This window comes from Pteropus vampyrus, unplaced genomic scaffold (assembly GCF_000151845.1).
Source record: "Pteropus vampyrus isolate Shadow unplaced genomic scaffold, Pvam_2.0 Scaffold10, whole genome shotgun sequence".
Lineage (NCBI taxonomy): Eukaryota > Metazoa > Chordata > Mammalia > Chiroptera > Pteropodidae > Pteropus > Pteropus vampyrus.
In genome coordinates, this window is record NW_011888791.1 from 3137557 (window position 1) to 3155253 (window position 17697).

The 17697-nt window shown below is 49.4% G+C and overlaps 1 long non-coding RNA gene across 1 annotated transcript; it reads left to right on the top strand.

Moving 5' to 3' along the window:
• The first annotated feature begins 10203 nt into the window (after positions 1-10203).
• Positions 10204-17697, top strand: LOC111730435. The gene is made up of 5 exons (XR_002776690.1): positions 10204-10321; positions 10751-10870; positions 14686-14760; positions 16108-16201; positions 17645-17697. It is a non-coding gene; the product is annotated as an uncharacterized LOC111730435 (long non-coding RNA).

Genomic DNA, 17697 nt, shown 5'->3' on the forward strand with positions numbered 1-17697 from the left:
GAGAGTTGAAAGTCACAGTGAGCCCATGTACCAAGGGCAGGTACTTTATTTTCAAAAAAGTTTCAGAGAATGCAAAGTCTCCATAGAATCAGAGAGTAAAGGCTGGGAGGGGCAGCTGACCTTGGCTTGTCCCACACTCTAATTTTACAGACTAGGAATTGGAAGCCCAGAGAGGCAAAGTGACTGGCCCACAGTCACACAGCAATGAACTACATTCTAGAAGTCTAGAATGCCGGCCTATCAGATTCACCAGGCTGTTGGCTGGCTCTCTCTTCCAAGAGGCTGAAGGAATAGCCTAGGAATTTCTGATTCTAGAGTCCACAAAATCTGTCTAGGATGACTGACGAGGAGGTTTGTCTCCAGTGGTCCAGGCTCTGGAGAATTGCCTTAGCTCAGAGGCAAGACTCTGAGGTCCAGTGAGCATCAGATGCTGACTCTTCTCACTTAGACCTTCTGGGCCAAGTCTGCACATCAGCCTGGCATTCAGGAGCCTGACACCTGTCCTTTCTGCTACCGCAGCCCCAACATCCACAGATTAATGTATGTGTATACTGCTCCTGCCTGTTTTGCAGTCTCGTGTCATGAAAACAGGAGGCTGTGGGGCCTCACACGTTCTAGATGACCACTGACTCCTCCCTTTCTTAGTGTTGTGATGCCGAACAAGCTAGTTGGCTTCTCTTAGCCTTGATGTCCTCATTTGTCGAATGCAAATGAGACTGGTTTCAAGGATTAAACGAGATAATATGTGTGAAGCGTCCAGGATGAGGCCAAGCAGGAACCAGGTGCTATGAATCCCACTTGTCCTTCCAGGCTTGCAAGCTCTCTTTCCCCAGTCCACAGCACTGCATTGTGACTGTCCTGCCCTGAGAGGCCGTAATTTGGATGAGCCCAGGGAGAATGAGTCTTCTTCAGAGCCCCACGTTCTCCTCCCTGGTCTCCAGCTGCATCCAGCATAGGGCCTGCTACGCTGTAGGTGTCCAATTCAGGTCTCATTGAGCAAGTGCCTACTGAGTGCCAGATGCCAGGTCTAATAGCTGCTACCAGTTATCAGGCATCACCTCTGGGTTAGATTCAGAAATGCATTGACTCATTTCACCCTTAGTACAACACTATGAGGTGGTCATTGTTACCCTCCATTTAATGATGCACGAAAGGAGTTTGCTCCGGCGATTAAGAAACTTGCCCACAGTAATACGTCTAGGCATGTCAGGGCTCACACCTGTCTAGTGAAGAGCCTTTCTTCTCTCCTCTCCATTGCCTTCTTGCAGGGTGACCTGCTTTTTCTAGGATCATAGTAAAACTGGAAAACAAATGCATTCAGCAGCAGGGCCCCTAATAGTGGGAGCAGGGGCGAGTAGGGGAGATACTGATGACTGTGCAGTGTGCCTGTTAAAATGTAAATGTCCTCTCCTGTGGGTCTCAAGGTACACTCATAATTATGAGCCAACATCTGAGGTTCTGATTTTGATGGCATTAGCTCTAATGGCTTTTTTTTTTTTAAGCCGTTTAATTACTAATCAGTACTGCCTTGCAAGCTAATGTGAGATGCACACTTTGCATCTGGGGACAAGGGCCTTCCTTAGTGGGCATCTGAGAAGCCTGCCAGAGGCCAGATGCTGGGCCAACTGGTGTCTCCCCCTTGAGAGTTGCCCCCATTCTAGTCTCCAGACCTCTCTGCTATATGACATTTGTCTCTAAAATCACAGGATCATCACATCTGGGAAGGACTTCAGTGATTGGCTAGCCTGAGCCCTCCCCCCTCATCTCACAAAAGAGGAAACTGAGGCCCCGAGAGGGGCCATGGTTTGCAATGGCGGCAATTTGTGGGGTTTCTTTCTTTTGCTAATTGATTTCTAACACATATACTCATTTGCAGTCCCAATTTCAATAGTCAAAAACTTTCCAATGCTAAAACCTCATTTTCTGAAACTAATTTAGGTCTTATTTTCATTAATAGCTTGGCAACAATCACACAGTGGAAATTTTTTCCAGGTCGAAAAAGAGTCTTGGCCAGGATATTGGGATGTCTGCCAGCTCCTGCTGTGTGTCTCTGGACAAGCTGAGTCACCTCTCTGGTTTTCCTCCACAATCAAATGTGGAGATTGAGTTATCACAGTGTTTTTCCAAACACTATTCTATAAACCACTCTATAAAACAGAACATGCCACAAGATGTAAATATTTGTTACTCAGAAAAAAAAAATTTTTAAGGTTACATGGTCTAATAAGTTTGGGCAACGTTGGACTCAAGTTAATCAAGCTGTTTTTGTTTGTTTGCTTGCCAGCATGTGTTTTATGTGTCTTTACTGTAATGCAGCACCTAGTGGCCTCTAAGAAGACCCTATCTTTTCATGGCACATTTGTCAACATCTTTTGGACACAAGAGAACCCAGGAGCATAGTCTGGCAAACCCTGGTGGGGGTGGGTCCCAGGTCTCAACCCTCATTCTCCGCATTTCTGTGACTCTGAGAAATAAGGAATAAAGGAAACAGCTCTTGAAACATCCTCTCATCCTTAAGACTTGGACCACTCACTTTCCACGAAAGCCACCATGCTCTTGTTCAGAGCACCCTCAGCTCAGAGCCTTGATTTTGCCACTCTTGATCAGGATACCTGTGTTGACCTCGCCAATGTTCACCACACCCTCACTGCTCTGTCAACCTCTGCTCCTTCTCAGCCCGACAGGCTCCTCAAAGGTGAGCCCATCTCTTTATCCATCCCAACACACCCCATTCCCAGTCCTGCCTCTCACCCACTCCATGAAGCCTTACTTGGAGGCAGCAGTCTCAATGCCGGAAATGAGCCAAGCTTGGAGTCAGAGCCAGATTCAAGTTCCTTCTTCGAGATTTACTTGTTATATGATCAATGGCTGAATTTTCTAATACAGAAATAAGAAATGATCATGGTATGACCACGTAGCTTTGGGCCAAAGATGAAAAGGGCCTGACGTTTTGCCTTAGCCTAAGTTCCCTTGAAAGCACAGCCTGAGGCGAAGGCTAGTGTGTCACTGCTTTTTAAATAAGTGTAACTCCAGAGATGCACAAGTGAGAGAAATAAGCAAAACTAGAGAGAAGAAAAAGCAAGAGGATACAAGAATACAGGAGAATGTAGGCCGCCTAATGGTGTCAAACATGATTGACTGGTTTATCTCATGACAATGTCTTTCAAAAGACTAGATGGTGACTGCATCTTAGAACAGTCCATCCAGGGAGGATGCGGAGGTTTGGTGGGGGGCGGGGCGGGGAGGAGGGGGCGTTTACCCAGAGGTTCCTGTATCCCATTGCTTTAAGGACTGCCCCCTGGGGTATTTATTCCTCCATGTTTCCAAGCTGTGTTGGTCCTGTTGATCTTAGGCTTCGACGTGGCCAGGGGAGCCCATAGCAAGAGTGACCTGTGTGTGGCACAGACCAGAGATGAAATGCTCTGGAGTGTGGAGTGTGCCTGTATTAATTTATCGGTCACACAGAGTTAGCCACTGAAGGGGAATGTGGCAGGAATAAGTGTCTAAGACCGTGGAACTGGATGAGGTCAAGAGGATCCGACGTCATGCAGAAGGGTCTGTTCGTCCACCCACTGTACCACCAGATCTGCTTCTGCCTCCCACTCTGTCCCATTCCCATACTGCAATCTGGGGCCTCGGCTTTTTGTGAGAACAGGATGTTCTCATTTTTTGCTCCAAGAGGAGAGTACAAGTTCAATTAGTCACAGAGTCTCTTTCCATCTCTGGGAAGACTTAAGGCACAGGGGTTAGTGAAACAAGCCACATTCCCTGCTGCTCTAGCTACCCTGAGGCCCAAACGTGTATTCATCACATCTCACCTCCATGGTTCAATCTTCATGTCTCTCATCCTCTACCAGCAGTTTGACTGATCTATGTTGCTTACCAGGCAGGGGGTCAGGCCACCATCCCTGAAGGGTCTGAGCCCTTAATTTGCGCAGTCCTCATGAGCTGTTACCACTGCAATTGCTCATTTACAAATCCTTTCTTCTAGTAAAGGGGCACCAAGACACCCCCAAAGAACCCCTTTTCCCACTGGCAGCAACAACCCTTATCCCTCACAGTAATCAAGGTAAATTACTCAGACAGGATGGTAAGTCCTTTCCTTGCTTGCTGGCCCACTGATGTGAGGACTTAAAGTGACATTTGGTAGTCACAGCTTTTAATTCCAGTGGGACTCTTACAGTGTCGCCTCAAGTAATATTAGTCCCACAACAGAAGTGTCAACTGCCTGGGACAAGGACCCCCAACCTCACAGAGCCTAAGTTCTGTTGGGACGGGAAGCACAAATGCTGCCAGAGTCCCTGGGAGTGATGGCAATAGCAGATGAACTTGCAGCCCTTGACTCCCAGACCCAGGTAGTCCAGCAATGAGAACAGCACCATTTATTGCTTATTGGTTAGGTGCTTAGACCACATCTGAAAGGCAGTACTCCAACCCCACAGCGGGTTGTCCTCAAGCTGGCACTAAGCCCAGCCTTTAACAGGCCTCTTCACCATTGTAATGGGCCCGTGCTTCTAGGGACTGTGTATGTGATAACACCAGGGGATCCCATGGACACGGGCCTGTTGTCATACCTCTTTCCCCATACGGTGGGTCCCTCGATGGCAGTCATTAACATGAGGGGAACTATGTAGGTAAATGAGGCATTTCATAAGCCTTTGTGTGGTGTTGCTGGTGAAGGTACTGAGGATAGGGAGCATAAACCCCCATCCAGTAAGGACAAATCACTATTTTCGCAGGGACCAAAAGGCTCCAGTGCGATCAACCCATCATTAACTGGTGGGCTAGTCTTCCATCGGAGTGGTTTCACATTGATGGTTTATGATTGGCAGATTGGGTATGTCACAGCAGCAGTGATGAGAGGAGCTTTGGTGAGATGGCCTCCCTGCTGTTGGGGCTCTTCATGGCTTCCATTCTTGCCACCAGTGGCTGGGGAGAGAGCTGGCTGACACTCACAGGATGAATCGTCCTGCCCTTCTGATTGGTAAGTGTCTCCCAGGCAGTGGACGTTAATGTGAGAACCAAGACCTGCCTGCTGTGTGCTAGTCTGATAAGTCCTTTCACATATCTTTTCTTCAGACAGTCTCATCCCTGATCTCCCAATTTTCTTCCTTCCTGGCCCTTGACCAACCAGCCAGGCCATGACCACTGCATCTTTGTATATGCTTTCCTCCCGTCACTTTTCCTGCAGCTCTGCCCACCGCGCGTATTTCCTTCCATTACCGTCCCTTCGGGACGTCCAGATCAGATCCATAACAACACACAGTCTGTTTTCAGCTCACAATGACACATCGTGTTGACCCATCTGTGAACTAAGCCCGAGTTTTCTCCTTCTCCATCAGGTGATCATAGAGAATCCCCACCTCGTGAAGTCATAGGTGTTCATTGAGAGGAATCAACGCAGTGTGTGCAACAGTCTGAGTCACACGCTTGTGTCATTTTCTCATGCCTGCTGGACACAATTGGGTTTCGTCCCAAATGTGCCATTTCCATTGTAACTAAACTACCCAACCTTATAACTTGGTACATCTAACACTCAGCTCATGATGAGCATGTGCAGTTCCACAGTCACTCAGTGTCCTGTGACAATTTCAAGTGCTACTTAGAGCAAGACTTCTCTGCCATGAGAATAATGGCCTTGCTCTGGAACCCTAAGGGTTTGTCCCATAACTCTTCCATGGGTGCTTACCACAGACTATACCCAATATCTGCCATGGAACTCTCTAGCACCATTGGACCTTCCGGGTCAGATGGACCCAGTGACTGGCAGCTCAGACCATAGCCTGGATGTGCTACAGAGCCCTCCCTTGACCTTAGAAAATCACCCTGTTTTAACTTATAAGCTCTAGTAGGATATTAAATTTTATTTTATTTTTGTTACTTTTTAAAATTTAATTTTTTAAATAAATAAAATATTAAAATAACTCCCAAATTAAAAAATATTTTTAAAGTATTTGGTAAACAGCCCCCCTTCTACCACTATTTTTCTTTCCAATAGAAAACCACTATGTTTGATTTTCTGTGACTTCTAGAGACATTCTGTGTTTTTACAAGCATATACAAGTTTGTGTGTGTGTGTGTGTATTTTCCTCTTCCCACTATTTTTTAGCACAATTGGTAGTTTGCAGTTCTCCCTTTACATGTTTAACTCGATAGTGTATTTGAGCTATCTTCACATAGCAACGCTTGAAGCGGTGCCTCGCTGTAGTTCATAACCATCTAGGAGTCTATTTAAGGGATGTACCATAATCCATTTAACCATTCTCTTATTACAAGACTTTTAGGTAATTTCCAGCAATTTGACATCACAGAGAGGACCGCAACAAATAATTCCCTATACATGGAATTACAACTTCCCAGGAGAGGTGCATTTTTAATCTTAAGGGATATTTTCAAATGGCCCATTTGAAGTTTGTATCAATTCTCACTCCCACAGGTAACGTTAAAGTGTGTTCATTTTGTGCATACCCCTCTCAGTGTGTGTTTACTCTTTGCCAATCTGATCAGTAAAAAATGTCACTTCGGTGTACTTTAATTTGCTCATAGGTTTTTATTAAACTCTCTAGTGTTTATGCCTTGTGTTGCCAGTCAGATTTAAAGCTGTTTGGGCTTTCACAGACTCTGTATCTTATGATTTGATATATGATCACAGAAATGAGGAGGAGAGCTAGAGCCAAACCAGGTCTAACTCGTTTGTGGCTCTCTCCCTAATTCCGAGCATGGTATCTGGCACCTAGTAGATGCTCAATAAATATTTCTCAAATAAATGAATAGATTGAGTGTGATGCTGGCCCCATCCATGCAGCAGTTTGCAGATTAAAGAGGATTTTCCCCCTATTTTATCAATTCCAACTTCCGCATAGGTCAGTGAGAGAGCACTAGAGAAGTTCACAATAGCCTACTTTGCACTAAGAAATAGTGCCTCACCCATAGATCTCATTGAAAGACCTCAGCCATGTTTTCATGTTTTGTCCCATGGAATTCCCTGTGCCCTTTGCCTAATTGGACCAAGAGGTAGGCACCCGATGCAAAGGTATCTTATTTATAGACTGGCCAGCCATCCATGACCTACAAGAAATGTCTAGAAAAGATAGTCTGGGTTAGTCAGGATTGGGGGTTGAGACTCTGAGTGCAGTAGACTTATAGTTGAAAGGTCAAGAGGTAGAATTTGAATCATGGTGGTTATTATGGGTCATGAAGAAGTCATGAGCTGTGAGGGAGAAATAGCGAGACTCTGAATGAGCAAAGGAAACTAAAAAGCAGAGAAGGAAGTCCACAGAGTGCCCAGGAGAAGCGGATTTCCTTGTGTGGTCCTGGGAGACAGAGTGAAGACTGTTTCTGTTACTGAAGGCTTCCCAGTTGAGTCTCATTCCTGGAAATGAATTTAGGATTCTATCCTTAGATTTTAATGAGACATCTGAGTGACCTGACAATAAACATCTCTTCTCTTCTTGAGCTGCCTGGATCGGGTCTCTCTTTCTTGCCATCAGTAGATTCCTGATTGGATCCCACTTTGTAAACCTTTTATAAACGTGGACTCTGCAGTCATGAGCAATAGAATCTAAGTTCTCTGCCTGCACGTGGGAGGTGCCAAATAGCATATATTTGGCAATTGCATGATTGGTTGATTGATTTCTCAGTGGTTTAATTTAAAGACGCAACAACAGATCTTGTAGCAGAACGTATTTTCCAAATATGGCAGCAACAGTAACTCCCATCCCACGTGCTCTTCAGCAATGGGACCTCGCCACTCCCCCCTCAAGAGATGGAATCTGATTTATCTCCCTTAAATTTGGGCTGGCCTTAGTAACCCCTTATAACCAATAGAATGTGGCAGAAGTGATACTGCATGACTTCAAAGGTTAGGTCATAAGATACCTTGAAACATTTGCTTGGTCTCTTAGAACACTGATTCTCCAGATGTGCCCCCCAACCTGAGCCTCCAAGTGGTGAGAAGCCTCTTCCACATAGAGAGGCCACATGGGGGTGCTGTGATGATCTGAACTCAGACTTTCTTTCCCAATTACAATTGACATTCAATATTATTTTATATTAGTTTCAGGTGTACAGCATAGTGGTTAGACATATATATAATTTATGAAGTGATCTCCCCAGTGAGCCCAGACTTTGAGATATTGCAGCCCAGGCACCAGAGAGGTAAATGAAGAAGCCTCCAGCTGCCTCTAGCTCCCAGCAGCTCAAGTCACTCCCAAAGGATGTGAATCTCCCCAGCTGAGCTTCCAGACATGGTGGAGCATAGATGAGCATTCCACTGTGCCCTGTCCAAATGCCTGACTGCAGAAGCTATGAGTTAAATCGGGCTTTGTTTTATCCCACTAAGTTTTGCGGTGATTTGTTACACAATAGGTAACTGTCCAGACTTTCTTTCCCCTAAAATTATGATTTCACTTCTTATTCATGTCCAGCTAAGGGTTAAAAGATGAATTTCAAATAAGGGATATTTCCTTAACTTGAGCTCATAAACAAAGGCAGAGGTTTTCTAAGACTGGGACTGGCTATAAAAAGAACATTCATTGACTTTAAGCCCAAGAGAGCTTTGTTCCTTAAAATTGGTGAAAAGAGTCTTCCTGATACATGAAGAAATGACATCTGTTACTGGGGGTAAACACACACACACACACACACATAATGTGGACTAGCTTCCTTGCAGACGACGTGAGCTCAGTTTTCCGGGAAATAGTAATCCAGTTAGGAAATTCTCCAGTCAAGAAAGTCCAATCCAGCCATTTAGCTCTGGGAAGGGCACTCTGGCACAAAGTTTGACAGAAGAACCAACTCTTCCAGCACATCTCCTTGCGAGGAGCTGGAGCCACCAGGGAACTCCCAAAGCCAAAGCGTCCTCTTAAGTAAACTGCAGGCTCCTACCTTGCACGCTGCTTTGCAAACTGCAAAGAGCTCTCCAAATGCACTGCTATTAGCCTGGAGACTGGCCTCCAAATGAGCAGTCTTGGGAAGGGAAAAGACTATAACATCCTGGGGAAAGCAGAGGTCCCCGACATCCTACCGTGGCTGAAGGGAATAATCCACACAGTGCTCCCTAGCTGTGTTCGGCACTTCATAGTTTGCACAGAGATATGTCTCTCTTGCATTCATTGGAGCCTCTCTTCATCAGGAAAGGCCTCATTATTTCTATTTCGTTTGTGTTAACCTGAAGCTCAGAGAAGATGAAGGATACTCTAAGGGCCACGTAACCATGAAGTGGGAGAAGCAGGGATGAAACGTGGATCCTTTTATTCCTTGTCCGGTGGCCTTTGCCCTGCGTTCGTGGTCATTACTCCTTACCTTTTCAGAGTACTTTCCTGTGGGTAAATGCATCCACATGCAACATGTCAGTGGAGTCGCAAGACCTGCACTCTCTCTCCACTTTTACAAAGAACCTGCAGTCTAGGTGAACTGCCCACAGTCCCGCTGCAGAGCAGGTGGTCCCCCCAGAACACAGCCTCTCAACAGGGATCAGCGTCAATGAAACCCTTTCACGTGTCCCTCTCCTTTCTTCTCCTGGCTCCCTTAACACATGTGAGCCTGGAAAGGGAGGTCACTGCCAGCCTTTTAGAGATGGTATTGCTGTGATTATTCAACATTTATTAAATAGCCACAGCATGTAAGGCACTGCCTAGCCTGTGGTGGCCATTTCTGACTGACGTGATATTAAAAGGCCGTCGTGACTTGGGCACCAAAGGGCCGTGCACACCAGTGCTGGGTCTCCAGCTGCCCGCTGCCCTTTCCCAGGCTCTGAAGCACTCCCACCCTCACTCCCACTTCGGAGGGCTGTGAGCTGATTTCCTGTGAGCTCAGGTGCAGCCACACGGGAGCAGAAACCCTTGGGGCTGCAGCGTGATTAAACTCTCTGTTGTGAGAAAGTGACACTGTGATCTGATTCATACCAGTAAATATGTGATTTACATTTAATTCTGAGTAACCTTTCCGCGCTCAGCGAGGTGTGAAGGAATCTGACGGGGCTGGCTCCACGGAGGAGGAGGCGATTCATATTCATTAAGACCTCCACATCAGCCAGCTGAAGGGTGACAGCGCCCAGTGCCCCCTCCTTTGACTCACCCTCCAGGGTCACGGCTCCAGGGAGGCCAACAGTCACACCAGCCGCCACTTGGGGTGGGGGGAGTGTAGGTTAGCAATAAGGGTTGGAGGTGCTAAGAGAAAGTGGGAGGAAAATAAGCAGCAGGTCCACAAGCGACACTCTCCAGGCTCCAGATTGCTGCATTAGCTGTATTGATCTCTCGAGGGCGGAGAGAGGCATTGATTGAGCCGGTGACAGGTCTCAGAGGCCCCTGCCACCTCCTTTGTACGTATTTGCAAGGCACCATTTGGCCATCTCTGATTCATACAGGCCTGGGGTGGAGAGAGACATCTCAGGGAAGGAAGGTTAGGGTCTCAGGGCCTTGTCCCCAAGCGAGCAGAGAGCAAGAGTGATGTTCCTGGCCCCTCGGGACATTCATTTGGGTTTTGATTACCTAGCTGCACAAGACCCTTGAACTTGGAAGACAAAAGAAGTGCCCTGGGGGCTTGGGGGATGTGCTTCTCCCACAGACGGACTGTCCAGATGCTCTCAGAGTCTCAGCTTGTCTGTCCTCTTAATGGGAATATCTGTAATGATTAAAAACAACTCCGTGAGCTGATGCCTGTTGAAGCCTTGCCGGGTGCCAGGCGCTGCACACGCCCTCATGGAATCCTTACGACAGCTTTCTGACAGCGCCGTCACTCTTCCTTCCAGTTTGTAGATGAGGATGTTCATCGCGGTGATGATTCAAGACGGCAAGCCCACTGGGAAAGGAGCAGACTGGGGCGAGGTGGCTGGGTCATGGCCTGTTCAAAGGGCCCGGCTGGAAAACAGGTTTGTGGTCAGTCCCTGACACTGGAGCTGTTTTCTCTTTAAATGTAACCTGTCTTCCCAGCAGGGTAGGACCTGACGCTGTGCCCTGCACTGTTCTGAGCTCTCTGAGGGACTAGGAAGAAAGAGGATATGGCCTCTGCCTTCAGGGGACTTTCGCCTAGCCGAGGGCTTGGCAAACCCAGGAGCCGAGAGAAGAGAAAAGGTCTGGACACTCGGCCTGTGGTGCAGATTCAGGAGAAGAGTGAGGTCCTGGCGGGAACAGATAGGACTCTGGAGCAAGGACATCTCGGCCCCTACCTAGTTTTGACTTGGAGTCAGGCTGTGTGGGCAGCGACCCCAGGTAGCCAGGGCATGGCCTGAGGACAGGGTTGTGGCCCTCAGGATCACACCGTGGCCCAACTCTGCAAGTGCTCAGGAAAATCTCGGAATAAATGCTCCCCAGTTGTCTCCTTGAAGTAAATGGGGGAAGTTAGATGGGGTGAAGTGGGAACTCAGTCTCAGGTTTCACACTGTGACCATCCACTGGCCATGTGGCATGCAGCACTGAGGTTTTTCAGACCCCTGGCCCTCAGCAATGTGTTCCTCCAGCACATTTATGCAATTCCTGGGCTCTGGGCTCTGGGCTCTGGGCTCTGGGCCAGTTGCCAGGAGAGACAGCCGAGGAAAGAGGGCATTTAACCTTCCAGGCTGGAAAGGGTTAGGAGGGAGCCAGTATGGGACTATGAGAAGCACCTGGCCTGGAACACCCAGAGAGGGCAGGTGCTCTGGAATGGTTACCTGGGGGAATGACAGCTGATCTGGGAGCTGAAGGTGGATGGAGCAGCCATCAGTCAGGCAAAGAAGTGAGGAAGTGTCCTAGGTGTCCCAGGGGAAAAGATAGGTGGGGTGAGACCCTGAGAGAGCAAGGAACCCCAAGGATGGCCAGTGTTCCTGTGTGAGGACAAAGGAGAGAGACACCTGTCCTAGGGCCCTGGCAGGACACGGCAAGAACACTGAATTTATTCCTGAGGGCCACAGGGAGCTATTGAAAGCTTTCAGGCAGAAGAGTGTTAGAATCAAGTAGGCATTTTAAAAAGCTCACTCCAGCTGTGCTATGGGAAGCAGAACACAGAGGGCGAGGGACTGGCTAGGCGGCTGGAGCTACCGCGGGGAGGGCAGGGCACCCCACCTGGGGTAGGAGACGTGCACCAGGCAGGGAAAGGGTCAGAGGTGATTGTTGATCCAGATATAAAGGGGAGACAGCGCCCAGGACTGTGCTCTGGTTTCTGGCGTTCACAATTAGGTGAAAGTAGAACCCATTCTTGGCCCAGACTGGAGAGGAAGAGGACTTGGTTTGGAAGGGAAGATAATGTGCTCCGTTTTGGACCCACTGAGTTGAAGGTGCCTGGCGAGGTGTCTGGGGAGCAGTGGAATGCTGACCTGAGAGCCAAGAGAGAGGCCCAGGTGATAAAGATGTGGGAATCATCACCTAAGAGATGGCCCATGAAGACGTGAGTGTGCACGAGGGCAAGCAGTGAGCGACACCATGTATAGAAGGAAGAGGACGATGTGCACGTGATCAAGATGGAGTAGTAGCGGTTGAAAGCTGAGAGACTGTGGCGTCCAGCAGCCAAGGGCAAGAAAGTGTGTCAGGAAGAGGAAGTGGTCGGCCCTGTCAGGCCCCATCCACAGGCAGTGTGGGATGTGGATTTCAAAGTGTCCACTAGATTTAGCAATAAGGAGGTCAGAGATGGCCGAGAGAGGCCAGCCTTGGGGACCTACAGGGGCCAAAGCCCGCCCGAGGGAGGTGAGAGGTAAGGAAATGGGGAAGCCCGTGCAAACATCCCCGTTTAAGAGCTTTGGCAGTGGGAAAAAAAAAAAAAAAGGCCAGTATGTGACAATAGCCAGAAGGGGCAAGCAGGTCAAGAAAAGGATGTTTTCAAGAGAAGAAGCTGTTAGCCAGGAGCCAGAAGACGGAAAGAGGTGGAGGAAGCAGCAGATAAGGGGCTAATGGGTTGAACAGATGTTTGAAGAGGTACAGGTCCAGAGTTGGCAGGAAAAATTGTGGTGGACACAGGGAGACAGAAAGAGGAGACGGGCATGGTTGCCCACTCGTTTGCAGCTTTGGCAGTGAGGACTTGAGGTGTGGTGCCACTGTGCAGGAATGCTGAACGCTGGGCAGCTGGGCTGAGCCAGAGCCCCAGGTGGGCCACCATGGTGCTGCCCTGTTCCTCTGCCTCCTTTCTCAGTGCACCCTTCACTGTCCCTTTCTCCCCACAACCTGCCCTTTATCCCAGAGAGGAGAGAGAATGTGAAAGAGCAGTCACCTGGTGGCCCTGGCCCAATGACACCGGTAAGGACAGCAGACGCGGGGAGGGGCAGCAAGGAAGCCCCTGTGAGAGGGCTGTTGCTCCAGATGAAGTGGTGGGAACCGAGGCCCAGGCCATATGGGTTAGAGCAGCCCTGCTCTTGAGAGCCAGGTAGGGTGGAGCGTGCAGGGAGCAGCGGGAGTGCCCAGTGTGTGCGCCTACGTGTGCTGGGCTGGGCCGGGCTGGGCCGGGCTGGGCTGGGCTGGGCCGGGCTGGGCTGAGGGCAGCAGTTTTACTGTGGAGGTTTGGGGGGAAAAAAGCACAGAGTAAGGAATTTCTCCACAGGTTGTGAGGTCAGGATCTGAGAGAGCCAGTTTTCTCTGCAGGGAGTCTTCAGCTAGTGTGAGTGGGTAATAGGAAAACCGGTTTTTAATCTGTGCTTGACGTCTACCATGCAAAATGACACAAAAATGACAGTGTGATGGAACAGGCACCCAGATAGGTGTAGTCCTGGGGCACCCAGGGATCACCCCATCTTCCCAGCAGGCAGGTGGAGCACCCCTCCTCTTGCTCACTTCCCTTCTCCATTGTCCAAAAGGAGGCCTCTCTCCTCCCAGAGATGCCACCAAGACACAGAAACAAAACAAATGCCCATGTGCAGGGGCCAGGGCTGACAGGGGTCAGCTGGTTGGAGTCTGACACAGTGTTGGCCTTCTGGCTATAGCTGTTTCTATGTTCACCTTCTAAGGGCGGTTTCTAAGCCAGCCAGGTGCCAGGTCCCCAAGTCCCATTGCTTTCTCTAGGAAAGAGTTGCTGTGATTTGCACAGGGCATTCCAGTTTATTTCAGTCTTTTTCCTTTCCCAACATATGCTAGAGAGAAGAGGCTGAGGTTGGAAAGGAGGGAGGAAAAGGAGCCTCATTTAGTTTTCGTCAACGTTCTACTCTCTTGGAGAGTTTTGGGGGGCTTGACTGGCCTCCAGAGAGACAGGTGGGGCCATTAGATAAGGTTGTGCAGTGTGTGCACTGCTCAAAGGCACCCTCGCTGGGTATGGAGGTGGGCGGAGTGAGGCAGGTGAGACTGAAACTCACCCTGGGGTCCACTGGCCGAGCCTGATGCCCCAGCATGGGCTGTGTCTGCAGAGAAGGGGCGCCTTTTTCCAATTGACACAAAGGCATCCCATAGGCTACCTGAGCTCCCCAGAGAAGCTTGCTGCACCTGTCCCAGTCGATGGGCCAGAGTGATCTCCACGGACAGAGGAGTATGACAACAACCTTCTGGCAACCTGGATCCTCTGGCCTCAGCTTGGGTTCCAGCTGGCCCCCCTGTCCACGCCCACCTGCCTCCCCTTCCTGAGGGGAACAAACCAAAATAGGACCTGTCTTTCCTTTCGGGGGAGAGGGTACTGTTTCCATCAGCCCTGGGGGAGCAAGAGGAACAGGGAAATTACAGTATCAGCATGGAAATTAAAACGGGAGGCTTCTGATTCATCAGAGAGAGTGACTCGTTCCTCTTTTTTTATTTTTAGTTGCTATTATGTTGGCTAGGAGGCCTGTGCTCATTAACCTGTATTGCCAGAGCCTAGACTCTGCGAAACTGGCTGGTGAGTAAGCCTGCCCCCATCCACCCCCTCCATTCCCAAGGGTTATTTATAGCTTTTCTTCCCTCTGGTGAATTAATTATCTTGTACTCCTGGCCTCGGACACTGGCTGTTGTGTTCAGCCGGTGTCCCTTTGAGGCCAACTCGGAGAAGCCTGTACAGGGACTGGAATGGGCGGAAAGGTGGGGCTGCTGGCTGCCGCCCATTCAGGTTGCAAGTCCCCTCCAACGCCAGCTCTGGACTTGCCCCCAAACCACCCCATTCTCAGCAGAATGGGATTGGGGGAGTCTCTGGTACCCCAGTTTCACTCCTTAGAGGCCTGAGAGATTTAGACTTTTAAAAGCCATCCAATCTGTCCCCATTTGCAGAGTTTGACAATGTACTAGAAAAAAACAAATCCAAAATACATCCCCTCCCCTCAACCGGAGAGCAAAGGCCCCAAAAAATGAGACTTCGAAATTCTCTGACCCAGAGCCAGGAAGGGTACCTTGGAGAACAGGGGATTTGGCAGGTAGAGCAGAGAGGGGAGGACACCCCATGGGGACCGCAAGAGCGAAGGTGGGGAGAGAGCTGCACAGGGGAGAGTGAGAGAACTTATCGGGATGGACTCAGATTCCTCCTTCTTCTCAGCCTCCTCCTTCACAGATGGGGAGACTGAGGCCCAAAGAGAGACAGCACCTTGTTCATTTGTTCGGCCATCTATTCGCTCCTTTGTTTAACACATATTTACTAACTCCCGGTTGGTGGATGAATCCTGACCAGTGCTCACAATATCGCCTTTGTCTGTCTCCCTGTCTAACTGGGAGTCAATGCACAGCATTGACAGTGTCCACAAGGCTACACCTGGCCTGTTCCTGGCGCATTGCAGGGGTCAGTTATTGTCTTGGGTACTTTCTTATCCAAGGTTATTCAAGGAGGCAGGGCTACAAGCAATGCCACGACAATCTCCCCCATGTCCCCACCAGCACCCCCAGGACCACCTCAAATACACACAAATGATGAATAAAGAGCATTCTGGCCTTGCCAGTCAGCATCAATGCCTGTCCTCTAAATGTCCCCACCCCCATCTCCCCAGATGGACACTCTTGTATCCCAGAACCTCCTCCTACATCCCAGCCACACCCAGGGTCTGAAGTACAGTGCGGGCTTCTGGACAAGGAAACATAATCCTATCTCCTCTCACAGTCCCCTCATAAGCCTAAAGCCCCAGATACCCACTGTCCAGATTTATAACCAACCACCTGATCTCAAAGCAGGTGGCTAACCTGGATGCTGGTCACATGGGGGGGGCTGCTCTTGGGACACATGTCTCCCATGGGAGGTGGATATCTTGCTTATTTCTTCCCCCAGCAATGCTGACTCCTAGTGGAAGAGGACTAGGCTTGGGCTCCACCCATGAAATTCAGCCACATTTACTCTTCAGGCTGCGCTATACCACTGTCCGGTAAGTGCTCACGGCCAGCGAGTGCCATGTCAGCCTCCACCTTACCCCAGGGTACCATCCTGCACCACAGAAGTGGCCTCCCAGGGCAGGCTATGGTCCATCCTTTTGTGCCAGCCTGGAAAGGGGGTCAGACATCTGCCCTCTCAGCACCTGAACGACCTTGCTGAGTACAGGTGATTAGTCCTCATCAGCACTAGTGATAATATGAAAATCACTACAATTAAAGCTGGCAGGTTGGCCCTGCTCTGTGCTGCAGATTAGGTGAATTGCCTAGAGGGAAAGTCTCCCCCTCTGGCCTGAACCCTACTGCCCTGGGACCCTCCCTCAGCTGAGAGAAGCTTTCCAGACCCCACTCTTCTCCAGCTCTATCTCCCCTTGGCCCCCAGGGCTGAGGTTAAATTTTCTGGGCACATTTTTGTGCCTAAAATTACCTCCTTATGCCTGCAATTTGCCATTTGCACCTTCAGAATAGAGTGCAACTGGCTAATTGCCATGGCAATTAGGTAATTGCAGGTGCAATTAGCATCTCTCTAGCAAAGCAGAGAAAGAGGGAGAGGAGACAGAAGAGGGAAATCAGAGAGAAGAAACGCAGGAGTCTAAAGACAGACCAGAGATTGAGAGAGAGAAACCATCAGGCTAGGAGAGAGAGAACAATAGTGGGTGGACAAAGAAAGGGTCAAGGATGGCTAGACAGAAGACAGGGATGTATACAAAGAAAAATAAATCCATAAGCCCTGTCCTGGAGCGGGCAATGACCTCGCAGTGAGAATGAGCCCAGAGCATGGCAGGAAGAAGGATACAGGAGCATTGTCGGCTGGTTACTGCTACGGCTACGAAGTTTTCTGGGGACGTTGAACCTGGACAAAGGGGTGGGGTCGCCATAAGCAGACAAAGGACGAGGGGCATCCTGGTAGTGTCCCAGCACACGTAATGGTCCTGAGAACCGAGTCTGGGACTGAGAGAGGCTAGACGCAGCACTGTCCAATAGAACGTTCTGCCGTGGTGGAAATGTTTTATATTTGCACCCTCCGATGTGGTAGCCACCAGCCACAAGTGGCTACTGAGGGCTTGAAATGTGGCCAGTGCAACTGAAGAACTGAGCTTTTTATTTTATTTAACTGTAAGCGAAAAGATAAATAGTTACAGGAACAGTATTGGCTTCTAGAGGGATCAGGGTGAGGCTCAGATGCCAGAGTGACACCTTCATGGAAACTGCCCTCTGCCCAGCCCGAGAGAGCAGGAAGATGGTACCAGGTACTGGGACAGGGTAACAGGGGAGCAGTTGAAAAGGATGGATGAGCAGATCCATGTTTGGATGCAGACTTGATCAGTTTGGAGGCAGGCAAGTCACCAGAAAGAGATGGTTAGCCAATCATTGGAAGTTTGGGATTGAAGTCCTACCTCTGTTCCGCCAGCCCCCGCCCCACCCTCGGCTCTACACAGGTGTTTCCTGGTGTCCCATTTTGTGAATGCTCCATGGTCTGGGAGGAAGAAGG